The sequence below is a fragment of the Apus apus genome, chromosome 2, assembly GCF_020740795.1.
Source record: "Apus apus isolate bApuApu2 chromosome 2, bApuApu2.pri.cur, whole genome shotgun sequence".
In the NCBI taxonomy this organism is placed as follows: Eukaryota; Metazoa; Chordata; class Aves; order Apodiformes; family Apodidae; genus Apus; species Apus apus.
Window position 1 is genome coordinate 4,070,457 of NC_067283.1, and position 14,447 is coordinate 4,084,903.

A 14,447-nucleotide genomic window follows, 5' to 3' on the forward strand; every position below is an offset into this window, starting at 1 on the left:
CTGGTCCCTCTCTCTTATTTAACTGGCAGTATTTATGAGCACATTGGGGTGAAAAGTAATATATATCCGAATTTTAAAAATGCTTTTGAATGTCATTTTTAGACAATTCCATGTCAAAGATGGGCTTTGGAGAGAAAGAAACAACTTGGAGAATTTTACATATTATTTCAGGATGCAAGCTGCAGCTACTGTTCTGCCCAACAGACACAGAAGAGCTCATGCAAGGAGTCAAGGTGTAGTGCACACCAGTGCCCTCATTGATGCAAAGTCACTGAACTTGACTCTGCAGTGACTGAGGTACCTCAAAAACTGACAAAGAGATATATGCTCAAAAAAGAGAGAGCAAGATACAGCCCCCAGGTTTTAAATTTCTTTTAATGTCATGTCCTCTGCAGTAGCTGTGCCAGCAGGGACTTGAGATGTAGTTTAACTCCTCCAGGCAAAACACGGATGAAGAGACTGCCTGGGAAGAATCGATCGGCATTTATCCTCCACCTACACAAATTTCTCTCATTTAATTCCCTAACACATCTCGGCTTTATAGCCAACAAATCTGGAGATGATCTGGCCATGCCTGTAGAAATATAGAATCATAGAATTACTTAGGTTGGAAAAGACTTTTAAGATCATCAAGTCCAACCTTTAACCCTAGTCTACCATGTTCACGTCTAAACCATTGTGGACACCAGCTGACTCGAGCCTCCTGCTTTTCTGCAGCTCTCTGGCCCCTCCTGCTCACTGATACACTTCTGTACAACTACAAGAATTCCAGATCACTGAGTTGCCTACAAAGATCTGACATTTTTGTTGGAAATAAAGTGACTCTGCCATTATTTTCCCCTATCTGATCAAAATCCTGCAGGAAGTAGAACTGCTGGCACTATCTCGATTTTATGGGTTTCCGAGCTTTGTTCCTCATGAAGACAAAAGGAGAGGGCAGAGAATGACTGAGCCCTAGGACTGGGAATGGGCAGTCTGACCAATTAACCCCTGAAATAGCAGAAGTCATCACATTTCCCATTTGTTTGCTAATCAGAAAGGGGGAAGTGTAGTAATTTCCCTCCCTCATTCCCCTTTCACTATGTCAGGATACCCACATGCTAGCAAAACATCACTTCCCCACCAGGGTGGGGGCAGAGACTTGTACAGGGAGAAATAAACTGCAAACAAAGCAGAGTTGTAAACTTATCAAAGAAGTCTTGTCAGAAGCAGGAAAACATTTATAAATCTAGTCCACTTCTGAGAAGTTGGCATTGTAGGACATAGGGATGGCAAGAACTTGTAGCAGCAGCAATTCTCCTCTGGCATGTTCTTGGAGGCTGAGGAAAGAGGCTCAAAAATGTTCTTATTTATCTCAGTCTTGCATGACACAAAGCAACGAGGGGCAATAATCAGCATGAACACACATTAAATGGAGGTTCAACATTCATTGTGTAATAACAACAAACAGTATTTCTGATAGCTGGCAGCTACAGTGAGATGTTTTACTTTGCCTTGATGAGTGCAAAGGAGCACACACTTCCCCTTCTGTGAGCAGCAAAGAAAAAGCAGAAATCTGCCTTCCAGACTGATTCACCATTTCTGTCAATGACATCGAGTGTGCCTCATTTCTTGGGAAGTGCAAAGTAGTGAAATCATTCTTGACACCTTGTCTTTGCACAAGAATTATGGGTATTTTTCACATCAAAGCAATTACATGATCTGAAGTTTGGATGAGGCTAAGAGGGTGAAATGTCAGCAGAAGCTTGATTGGTGTGACACAACGAATGTCTCGATTGGATTGAGCAACTCCAGAGCTGTGGACTTGGGTGTTGACAGCAGACATCTATCCATTCTTATTGGATCACTGCTTGCCTCTGATCACACACATTCACAGGGTGATACTGAAATTCTGAGTGAGGATGAGCAGAGAAAGAACTTGTCTCCAGGTGGTAAAACATGCAACATACATTTTGAAAACCTAGTTGAAAGGTTTGGGTTTTTATTTGGTTGCCAGGTTGCTTTTTGCCTCCCCCCAAACCCCAGCCACAGTACACATATATCAGTTTTAACTTGGGATGTGAGGGATGGTTGGTTTTTTTAAAGAAATAATATTTTTTTCCCTTGGATCTTACCATAGTATGCATTGGCCACACTCCTTTATAAATCTATTTTTCCAAAGACTCTGTGAATAGTATTTTTCAAGGCTATTTTCCACTTGCTATAGAATAAGCAGCTTTTTGGTTTGCTTTGGGTTTTTTTCAGTTTTGCTTTTTTTTGTACTGCTCTGTTGGAATCTCAGTTGGCCAAAAAGTAATGCCAGGGTTAACTTCAGCTGTTGTCCTATTAAATTTCACCTTTTACTTTCATATCACTTCACTGATAGAAAAGAGTGGAAACCTGCTCTCAGGGCATGTCTCTGATATTCAACTTGATTATAAGGCATTATCTGAGAACAGCTCAGAATACCCCAGTCATAGTATTTTGTGCATTCTCAGTAATTAACTGGAGCCTAATGGTTTTCAAGCAGAAAAAGTTCTCAAATTTCAGTTGTCATACCAAGCTTTAGTCTGAGGTGTGAAAGGACCTTCTGTGTATTGGATTTGTGCAAGACCCAGTCTTGGAGATGTGTTCTCACCAGCTGTGAGTAGGAGGTAACTCACCCCTGGATGTTTTAATCTAATTCATTCTAAAAGTACACACATAGGCAATTATATATAGTTCTTGGGTGACAAATTTGCAGCCCTACCAGTTTCACAAGAACGTGTCTGTTTGTGTGTAAGTCCCTTACCACTGGATCTGTCTTTTAGATACTTGAAAAGTTCAGAAGTTCATTCCACTTGACTCAGACTTGTAACCAAACAAGAAGGCTTGAGCAATAATCCTCAAGAAGCTGAAGAGGAATATCTGTGAAGGGAGAGAGTGAGCTGTTCATGCAACATGGTTTATTGTAACTGTGGGTGAGATCAGAGCAGCTCCAGCAGAGCTGTACACAAGTGAGTTGAAAACTGTATTTCATAAGAACAAAACAAGATAAGTAGCACCTTCCTCTGTTTGAAGCACTTGTAACATTATGAAAGCAAGAGAGTTATGTAAAAAATGTATGAAAGGCTCAAAAAAAGGCCAAAGTACCTGATCTCTTCTTTCTTCAGTAGACATCTTCAATACTCAAATATATGATGTTTATTGGTGTTTATTTATTTTCTGTCCTTGCAGCATGGACAAGAATATTAGAGCAACTCAGTTATATGTTTCTTCCAAGCAACATTTAATTTCTTTTTTTTTCTTCCAAGTAGTTCTCAAGAGAAGAGTTGATACAGAATTCATCAAGTAACATGTTGTGGTCTTTTGTCTCCAGCTGCTACACAGAACATTTTTTCATTAAAGAAAAAGACAAATTCTAGATACAGTGTCTGAATTATTAAAAAAAAACCCACAAATAATTAAAAACTTTTTCATGAGCACTTTTGCACAGTGATGAGAAGAAAGAAGAAACCTCAGACACCAGTGTCCTTTTCACATCATGTTGTATGATGTAGATCTTGCTGAGGAATTCCCCTTAATTTTTTCCCATATCTTTTTGTGATATTAAGAACATCCTCAGAACTACAGTGCAACAAGGGCCATGTTCAAAATCTCAAAACCAAAGAGGTTGATATTAAGCTAGAAATACTGGCTATAATTTAATCTTGTGTAATTATGTAAATAAAATAATGGCAATTAACCATCTGAAAACTGTAACTCAGAGTATTTCCAAGTCAGTAGGTAATTCAACTTCACAGCACCTTTGTGAGGTAATAAAAGGTTACTTTTGTAGTTTTAATATTAAAATACTGAGAGAGAGCTTGCTGCTAGAGTTGTAATTGCTGTCTAAACACAGGCATTTAATTTCCATGCACATCCCTCTGCACTTGGGGGTTGATCTTCTACATCCATCCTTAGTTCCGTGTTCCAGTTTGACATGAGAACTCTGAAGTTCTGCAGACTTTCTCTGTTTATTTGTTTGGTTGGTTGGTTTTTGTTTGTTTTACCAGCTCTTACTTGGAAACTGTTGTGTTTATTTTCATCAGGATGGCAAACATTGCCTAATATGATTTCTCCAAGATCAGAAATAGACTTGGTGTCTGAGCCAGAAGCAAAATCCAGGGCCCTTCCTCCACTCTTTTTCTAGACATTAGCTCATGTTCTTTGAAAACTACATGCTGCAACTTCATTGCTATCACAGTCTGCATTAAGCTTTAATTTTGGATGACTTGGTTTCTGTTGTGATTAATTTGAACCCTTATCATAACCCAAATATGAGTTCTTGTTGTGTGTTTTCCCAGAATACAACAATATTGGCCTAACCCCAAGCTGGCACGCTGCACCCTAGACCTTGGCCAGGAAACTCTATCTGTAGATCTGCACACATGCAAACACTCCTGTATACACATGCACACACACCCTCACACACATAAACACAGTGTTTCATGCACAGCGTGTGACTGTGACACGGAAAATCTCCAGAAGACATACAGAAGCTGCAGAGTTATCTGAGATGTAAAAACCACCTTGATCCAGTTTGAAACACCAGTCCCCACTCTTGGTGACAGGGAGGCAACAAAAGCCTTTCAGAGACCAGCATTAAGTGAGTCCATGTAAGAGACTGACTCTTTAAATTTTTAAAAATCATTCTTTTCTCTTTTATTTGACCACAACCCTGGTGGTACCCCTGCCTTCCCCAGCTCCTTTCTTTCCTGACCATATTTATTAAAGGCAAGCAGCCCCACTTTCCAACTCTTTGCAAGTAGTGGTAGGGAAAACACATTGGGAATCCCACTCATTGAGCAAACCACCTCAGCCCCGCTGTCTCCTTACTCTACTTGTTTGCACAGCTTATTTTTTTGTTCCTTTTAAAGAACAGAGCCATTCAACTTGGTTAGTAACAAGCTGTGTCTCCTAATGCCAAAGGGACAACACAGAGCCACTTTGTAAAATAGATTGGCTGTCCTCCCCACTCAGAGGGAGAAGAGCCTGCTGGAGAGATTCACTTGGATGGCTCTGAAAGTGGTTTGTCAAGTCATCAAAGGGTCTCTGCACCTCGCTGGAGCCAGTCTCAGGAGAGGGAGGAGGGAATTCTCCATCTCAAGTCTGTCTTTGTCACACTGGGAGATTAAGAATTAGCCTTTGACCTTGATAAAAGTCAAGGAGGAGAGGAACAAGTCCTGTGAAAACCTCACTGTGTCCAACACACTTAGGCCAACATCGTGACAATTTAGCTTGGTAAGACCTACTGATCTTATCCCTTCCCAGTATCTTTAGGCTGCTCTTTGATTGTCTACAAAGGGCATTTATCCTCTGCAGAATCACAGTATGTTTTGTTCACCCTCCCCCCCCTTTCCCAGGCAGTAAAAAAGATGCTTTGCAAGAAGCACCCGAAGGAGCTAGACATAATAGATCCCCAGGATGCAGGAGAGCAATTGTCTCCCAGGGCTCTGACACACAGCAGCTGTGAGGTCTGAATACAATGCACTTTTCACTACAGTAAGTCTTTGCTTGGCAAAGCTCTTCCAGCAAATGGCTTATCTGTGTGGGCAGCAATACTTCTCTCTCAGTCTCATTCTTCCAGCCTCCTTTTTCCACCTCAACCATTGTCAACGTTTCAGCCACAACTGCAACCTACTCTAGCAGTCGTCATTTCTTTTGGCCCCATTTCAGACAAAGACTATTTTTAAGCTGTCTGAAAAAAAAACTGTAACATGTTCACAAGGCCTCAAAATTACTTAATCCAAGGAGAAAAAAATTGCAGATTACATTTGCTGAAGATAATACTGACTGGAGATTTCCTGCCCCTCTTTTAGCTCAGACGAGACGTGTTCCCCCCGTGACATAATGCCAGACTCAGCAATGTGTCCTCCAGACCCTGTGCCTTTCTGCTGGGCACAGATTGCATTGGTAATGATCTGCAAAAAGTTCACAGGCTTCAAGTCCTGCCTTGGCAGATCAAGGATGTGGTTTACAAACATTTTCTGCAGACCTCCACCGTCAAAAGGATCTATCACTTGCATGTAACAGAGTCACAGAGTAGTCAGGGTTGGAAGAGATGTCTGAAGATAATCTTGTCCAACCCCCTCCCAGTAGAGCAGGATCACTTATAGTAGATCACACAGGAATACACCCAGATGGGATTTGAATATCTCCAGAGAAGGAGACTCCATAGCTTCTCTGGGCAGCCTGTTCTACACCAGCTCCAAGTGCACTATGGATTTATAAATTGAGGCATGACAGAGAACATCAACTGTTCAAAATTATTAGGAAATGGATGACACTTTGGTTTTTAACTACCACTGAGTTTTAAGTTGCTGTTTAATCCTTACAGTTACCTATCACATCTTTAAAACCTCACCCATGAGGTCCTGGTTAATCACTACCTCTCTGTATTGTATATGACATATACCTTGCCATTTATGCACACTGAGTTTTCATTTTATTCTTTAGCAACTACTGCTGAGCATCAAAATGTCCTCCTGATTTCTTCACAGACAATTCATCTGCATTAACTTGAACAGCAGCACCAGCAAGCAAAAATTCTGGACAAAGAAAGACAGAAAAATAAGCACTTCACCTTTCCATTGCCATTTATGTCCTTCACCACTGCAGTTTCATGGAATGTTTGTTTGTCACTGGAGAAGAGTTGAGCTCTGCCTTCAGGTAGCTAAGCTTGTGCTATGGCCCAGTTGTTTATCAGCTTAATTTTCACAAGATTTCAAATTTTAATGAGGTGGCTGGGTAAAAGCAAGAAATTAAGCAGGGAATCCAGATATTTTCAGCCAGCTGTGAGGCAGCTAGGAACTTCTACGTTGTGCTATGGAAAGACTTCAATTTCTGAAGGGTGTTTCTTGCAGATTGTGTAAGTCCAAAGCATATAGTGTGTGTAAGGGAGATGCTTTGTCCTGAAATACAGGAGGTGCCAGAAGCCCTGTGAGAAGTGTGGAAGCTGAGCAGCCCAGTTCCTGTTTGTAGGGTGTGCTGATGAGTGAAGAACATCTACCCTGAAAGTCAACTAAGAAAGATACTGCAGAGCTGGGAAAAGAAATTCCTACTGAAGCAGTGACAAGGGTGTGAAATAAATCATCAGGGCCATCTTATCTATAATAAGCAAAAATTCGACTGGCCCATATTCCCCTATGAAGCTGAGGAGAGGCAAATCATGGGATCATGGTTTGGGTTGGAAGGGACCCTAAAGATCATCTAGTTCCAACCCCCCAAATCATATTGGAGTAAGTGTTAACGAAGGAGATCTGAAGTAAAAAAAGGATGGAAATATTATGGGGTGCAGGAAAAAGAAGAGATGCAAAAGGGATGCAACATTTTTGCAAGGGATGTTATTTGTAGCGCAGCAGACTCAGTCCCATCTCCAGTCTGCTTGGCTGAAGGGAACAAAGCAGAACAGCCTTTCTAGAAGTATATGAAAAGGATCAGAGAACAGCTCCTGCTGTGGCTCATTTTTCAGTCTCCAGTTCAAACACACCGTGGCCTGTTCGTTCCCACAGTGCAGGGCTGACCTTAAAATCTTTCACGAGCTTTTGCTAACTGCAGCCCAGCTGGTTGCAGAGTCCCAGCCATCTGCTTCTATTTTTAAAACCCCAGGTTGCAAACAGTTTTCTTTAGCTACCTCTCCTCCAGGGATTGCCTTAAACAGAACTGCATGAAACAGCAAGGCCCCCTGTTAGCATCCCTGGCATCCTGAGGGATTGAAGGGCAGCAGAAAAGGAGGCAGGACTGATCCTGTGCGCATCAGGGTGCTTAGTGGAAGATCCATTCCTATGAAATCTCAATGCCAGAGGGGCTCCAGGCTTCAATAGGTAGCAGTTAGACCAGCTGAGTGAACTACCAGCTGAATTTGAGTAAGAAAGATTTTGGGAAATGGAACTTTTGTGTCACCTCCAGAGAAAGATTTCTTAGCTTTGGGTGGCTGTTAAAGGCCATAGACAGAGGCAGAGAAAATTGTCTATCCAGAAAGTTCGCTTTCACTCCTGTTAAAAACATTATTACTCTATGTACCCAAGTTCAAGGTTTCTTCTATAGCCTAGTAGCCCATAGGCTGCCCTTCCTATTTACATCTCTGTTAGAGCAGGTTTTGGCTCCAAGCACACCCAGGGAATGTCCCGCGTCTGCCTTGGCTGTTCTGTTCCATGACTCATGGAAGACCAAAGTCTTTAGAGGCTTTACAGACCAGTCAAAGTGCTTCCACCAGCCTAAGGGTCAGATTAATCAGACAACTTTGTACTAAAGTGATAGTGCCCTTCTGCTTTTCTAGTACAGTATAGGCAAATCATTTCTACCTAAATCTAGATGTGATTGGGATGCAGCTGACACATTTAAATAGAAAATCCCTTTCTCACCAGACAGGTTTTCTTGAGAAGACTACATTGAATGTCTTCTCTAGTGCTTAACATTCATGCTGGCAAGGAATTTATTTTTGATAATTTATGTCTGCCTTTTAGATGTTAAAACGAGCTATAAATGCAAGACTGGGTGGTGAAGATCAATGTCAAGAATTGCAAATGCATTTCTTTTTGTTGAAAATGACATGGGGTTTTTGTGTTTTATTTAAAACTACACACACATATATATATATGTTTGTATATTTTCCTATACAAGGGAGACATGTCTTTTACTCGTGTTGCTCACGGTCTCATCATTATTGTCTGGGAAGTTTCCAGTTATTAACCCTAATTCTGTCATCTGAATAGGTCTTCATGTTTGACTACCTGAATTCATTAAACCTGCAGTGACTTTAACGGGAGCTTAAAAAATAACCACACGTGTGGACTCCTTCCTTGCCAACAGCTAAATTTAGATGGCTTGGCTTGCAAATCAAAACACACCTTCTCTGGAACAGCAGAATTACACTGCATCTCAATATTATTAAAACCAGTAATCCAATTAAAAACTTGTGCAGAAACCAGAATTAAAAAAATAATATTTCCCTCCCCCACAAAAGCACAAGAATTTAAAAAAGAAAAGAAAATAATAAATACAAGGAAAAAAAAAATCTGTAGGAAACAAGCAATAAAACTGATCTGTCCAAATGATGCCTATGAGTATAATATCAACTGCAATCTGAGCCTTCATCAAAACTCACTGAAGAGCTGTGTTACACCTCCAGTGGGATAATAGGAGTAGAAAAATGTGTTGCACACAGGCTCATTAGTAATTTTGTATAACTCTAGCACACACACAGACTTTTCCATGTGTAAGACAACGTGCACAAAGGTTTGTACACTCACACATAGACACTTTACTGAGTCACATGAAAGTCACACAGTAGACTGAGAATCTAGCTTGGCACAGTGTGAGCACCACAGCACAAGGTGGGATCCCACTGTGATTTCCATCCCTCTGCTATCACTTAATCCTATGCAACTAATTAAATCTGCAGACTTTGCAGCTCTTCTATTTCTTTCCCATTTTCTTTATGCATGTGAATCTTTCAAGTGGATTTACTGGGCACCATTTAAACTATTTTTGCTGATTTATATTTGGAATATATGTGTACTGGTGAAACCCTATGGCTTTTCTGAGGCTATTATTAAAAATTAACAATGATTTCAGTGCTTGAATGGGCTCAGGAAACAGCTATTATTTATCAAGAAACCAAAGTCAAGGCTTCTTAACAATATTGGACGAAACTGACTAATTAGACAAACAATCCTTTAAGGAAAGAAAGAAGTTATTGTTCATAGAGTGAAAACCCTAGCATAATAATTAACCACTCCAAATGGTTTGACAAAAAGTCAGAGGCAATAGAAGCACAAAGTGCTTAAATAGTGATGTGAATATTCCCCATGTGACTAGCCAAAGTACTTGACAGAGGAAATAAACAGAACTCAAACATGTAAATATGAAGTTCCTAAATCACTTAAGGTTGGTTGTCTTTCAGGTCCCTCAAAGCCTAAAGTTCAGGTTCCAAACAGACCTACAACCTCACTGCTGCCAAAGCTCAATCAGGAGTCAGTCATTTCTCTTAAGTTCTCTGAAAATACTCATCCCCAAATTGCACTTGATCCATATTAAGAGGACCAAGATTCTTACCAAAGCTGCTATTCCCTTTGTTTGATTTTAGTTTTCTCAAAGCTCATTTCCATGAACTCACTGGACAGCTGAGAGTACTTTCATCTTAAAAATGTCATCAAGACATAATCTGTTATTTCAGGATATGCTCGTATCAGTAAATAAAATTGCCCAGTGCCTGTTTGCTAGGCTCAAAAACAAGTAGTATGATATTATTGCAACAATACAACTAAATTCTCCTCCTCCCAGTCCAAGGTTACTCCCTCAAAACTGTATGTTTGGGACAAAATATGTACATCCTACCTCTGACCAGCACCACGCAGAGCAGATCCAAGTTGTGCATGCCAGCAATTAAGAGTCTGGGCAGGTGCAGGGAAATGCTAGAAGGCATGTATTGGGCTTGGCTTGTTGGGGTAGTTGTAATCTAAAATATCAGGTGTAGATCTCTTGGAGGAAGGAAGCACCTGGGCCAGTCCCGAGTGGGGTATCACTGCCCTGTCCGGGTCTAGGAAGCTGCTGCTGATACAGGTGGTTTTGGCCTGAGTTCTGGCTCATCCTGTCAGGCTGGTGAAGGAGAAGAACCTAATTCAGATCTCTGAGTGTCACATCTGGAGGGGTGTTTTAAGGTCTTGTTTTGTTTTGTTTTGTTTTAAGGAACAGCTTAGATAAAAAGTTTTTCTTCCAAGTGCCTGGGACTATGGTCATCTTTGGCTAACACCTGCAACAGCACATAGCAAGAGTATTCTAGACAGTCACAAGAGTAGGTGTGCTCTTTATTATTTTTTCATTAGTGAAGCATAACTTCCATATTCCTTCCAGTCTTTTACCTACAAGCCACGTAAATGGAAGTTGGGCTAGGTTTTGTGCAAACTGGTCTAGTGGTAGGGTTCCCTACTCATGGCAGGGGGTTGGAACTAGATGATCTTTAAGGTCCCTTCCAACCTTAATGATTCTATGATTCTATGATTAAGTGTCAACCTAAATTCATAAAGCATTTTCTCTGCATTCAGCAGACAATGACTAATAAAAGTTGTGAGTCTGTCAGCCTCAGCAATGACAAGGATGAAAACAAAATTCACCTTAGAGCCAAAATAACCCTCAAATAAATCTGTTTGTCAGGTAATATCTCCTTCATCAATAACCTATACAAAGAAAGACTCCTTGAAGTACACTTTGAAGACCAGCAGAAATGGACTAATGTGGATTAGCAAGGAATAAAACCTACAAAACAAGGTGTCAATGCTTAATGCACAGTTCTGGCAGGACTTCCCAGATTTTTCTACCAGCTGCAAACAGGTTAGTGCTGCTGGGGCACAAAGGTGATATTTCATTGCCTTATCATAGATCTTTCTGGCTCTCACAGATTGAAATAAGTGCTTGAGATTCACTCCCACACCTGGCTAATGACCAGCCAGAGTTGAGGTCAGATCTCTTGTAGCAGACATGAAAGTGCTAGTGTACATTCCCTAGTATCACAAAAAACATTTTACACTACCATGACAACACAAAACACTGTAAAGCCAGATAGGAATATCATTTAGCTCTTTTTTCACTCCTTGAACAATGCTAAAACATTTTTGAGGAACTCAGATCTGGCTCCAAGACAGAAAATACAGTCACGGTGCAAGTGATCTCACTTCTCACGCAGCACTGGTAGGGTATGAAATTGGGCAGGGTTATAATTTAATTCATGACAGGTTCTTCTTGATTCACTGCTCATGTGAAACGGCAAAACAAGAAGAAGCTGGAGATCCCCAAGGGAAACCCAAGTGTGTGCAGCAGCTTGGATTTTTATAGTCACATCCATCTTTTGGATCTTGCTACCTGCAAGTGCTCCAGTTACTTTTCAGGAAAAAAAAAAGTCAAAAGTATAACTATTTCCAGCAATTGCACTTAAGAACCATTTTTTGCCAAGAGTTGCTGTTTGGCTCCCATGCTTACAGGGAACATTGTTTTGTTTGGTTTCAATGGCTATTAAAAAAAGAGAATTAATAGATGGTCCCTCTAGGTTTTCGTCTAGGAGTAAGGATACACCCTTTAGAAAAGTGAACTGAACACAACCAAAAGGGAAATGAGCTTAAACGGAGGGATCATCTTTACCTGTTAGTAGTTCTCCTCAGGGCCTTGAAAATGCAGAAGAGAAAGGGGAAAGAAATTTCTAGAAATGGAACAAAAATGGGCAAATCGTATCACTATGCGGATCATTTTCCACAAGCTGCTAAATTCCTGCTCTAAGACAAGAGTAGAAACAAAACAGAGGAAATGGCACAATGAGGGCAATTCATGGCAAACTTTAGAGCACAACAGATCAGGAAGTTCAGGAGATCATGAGAAGGGGAGTACATTGAGCTTCTGGGGTTCTTTTTTATCAAAATCTATAACTTTCATAACACAATGATTGGAAAAAGTTGAAGACCTTTCGTTCAGACAGGCCTGGCTCAAGGGCAGCAGCGTATAGAGCTCAACCAAGGTGAAAGGAGAATGAATTCTTTTGGATGCTAATAAAATCCGCAATTCAGTTGACTTTTATTGTATATGTCAGTTACTTCCATTCAGTCTTCATTCCTGTGTTTATTTTGTGCTCAGCCTTCTTACCAAATTCTGAATTCTACAGTATTTTATCACAGAATTACAGGCAGTAGGGCTGATGTCCATATCTGAAGACTAATATAGCTGAGGTAGCTAATTGGGTCTGCTAATCCCTATTAGCTGATCATCTATCCTCTTAGATTAGACAGAGGATAAAAGAACCAGAATGACCATGGGCATCTGTCCATGGTAACATGGAAGTGGCCAGGGGCACAAGTCCCTAGAAAGTTTGATTGATAAGAAAGACACACAGCAGCAAATAACTGATCTGGTGGTAAACTGAGTTTTTATCTGGTGATGAATAGTTGGTTTCCCAAGATAAATAACTAACAGGCAATGACTGTGACTTCAGTGAGAACAGGATTTCACTGAGAGGGTTGTAACAAGGGATATTAAACAAAGTCCCACTACTGCCAAATCAGAATGTGGTGTGTTAACTCCTTTTGTAGATCTGAACATATCAGATTTGTCCAACAGCACAAGGGAATCTTGAAGATAACAGGAATTATGCCTTCTGCAGGATGTCATTTATAGCCCTACATGGCAGGTGATTTCAAGAACCTGAAGTGATGTGACCTCATAGAATCATAATGCCTAATTATCAATGAACCTATTTTAAAAGAGGTTTGATTTCACAATTCAACTTTAGAAAGTCTATAAAATTATGCATTTGTGCCCAGAAGGAATTCTGGACTAAGGAATTCCTTAATATCAGAAAACTTATATCTAAAAAGGAGGGTCCTTTCAAGGACCTTGGGAGTAAAATGAAACCCAGAACCATTCTTGACACGGATGTTTATTAGAGATCAGGCTTCAACTAAAGCATAACAGTCATATTCTTGATATTATTTTATTGTGTGACTCTTGGCACGTCCAAACTTCAGCTGCATAAAAAGAGGCAAAACACTGAAATAGTATGAGAAACTCTTTCTTAGTATCACTGTGTTATTTTAATTTTTAAAAACATTAAGCTCTGAATTGTGACTGGTGCAGCTGGTGGATATGGAGAGACAATGGAAGTTTCCTGGCTTATGTTATGCTTCAATTGCCTTTCTTTCTTTGCACGTGTTAAAAGTCTATGTAGAGTCACTCAACATGAAATCTAAAATTAAATTGCCAAGGTTACAATGGGGAGGCAGAGTCTGCATTTACTTCTAAAGATAGATGACTAAAGTTAGGACCCATATAATCTATAGAATCAATGGAGTGGCAGGGGTTCCTCCAGGGACAAATTCAAAGCACCTTGCTCAGGCTTCTCCTAAGTTGCCTTGTGCTGGGGCATGCACAAACCAGCTGGTTCTTTGTCAGCTGTCTGAACTACAGAGTGAGCACATCTGCACTGTTGGTGGTGTCCATCCCTGGGATGATAACTGGCCTGCAGAAAAAAAACAAGTGGATCATCTTTGGGAGAACATTATTTGTGGTGACACATGCAGGCACTGACACCTGTCTTCCTGTATTTGGGATGTTTTGCATTTACTAGCAGTGTAGCACCCTGTGGGCATTTGATAAGTTGTGGGTTACCCAATAGGGTGGCTACTGAGAACATGGCAGTTGATCATGGGCATCTACCTTTTACCATCTTTTCCTGTTAGAATGTGTGATAAATACAGAGGTTTGTCCCCAGGAGTCACCAGGGTGCAGAAATGGTCTATTTGTCCATAAATCAGGAACTACTCGTGCAGACATCATGGGAGCTGTTTTAAACAACTGTGTCCCAAACTTCCTCTTGTTGTCAGGCAGATTTTGTTGAGTTTCTGAGTGATCACATGTAAACACATTCACCCCCTTGACATTTGTTAGTGGGTTTCCACGCTTGCTCC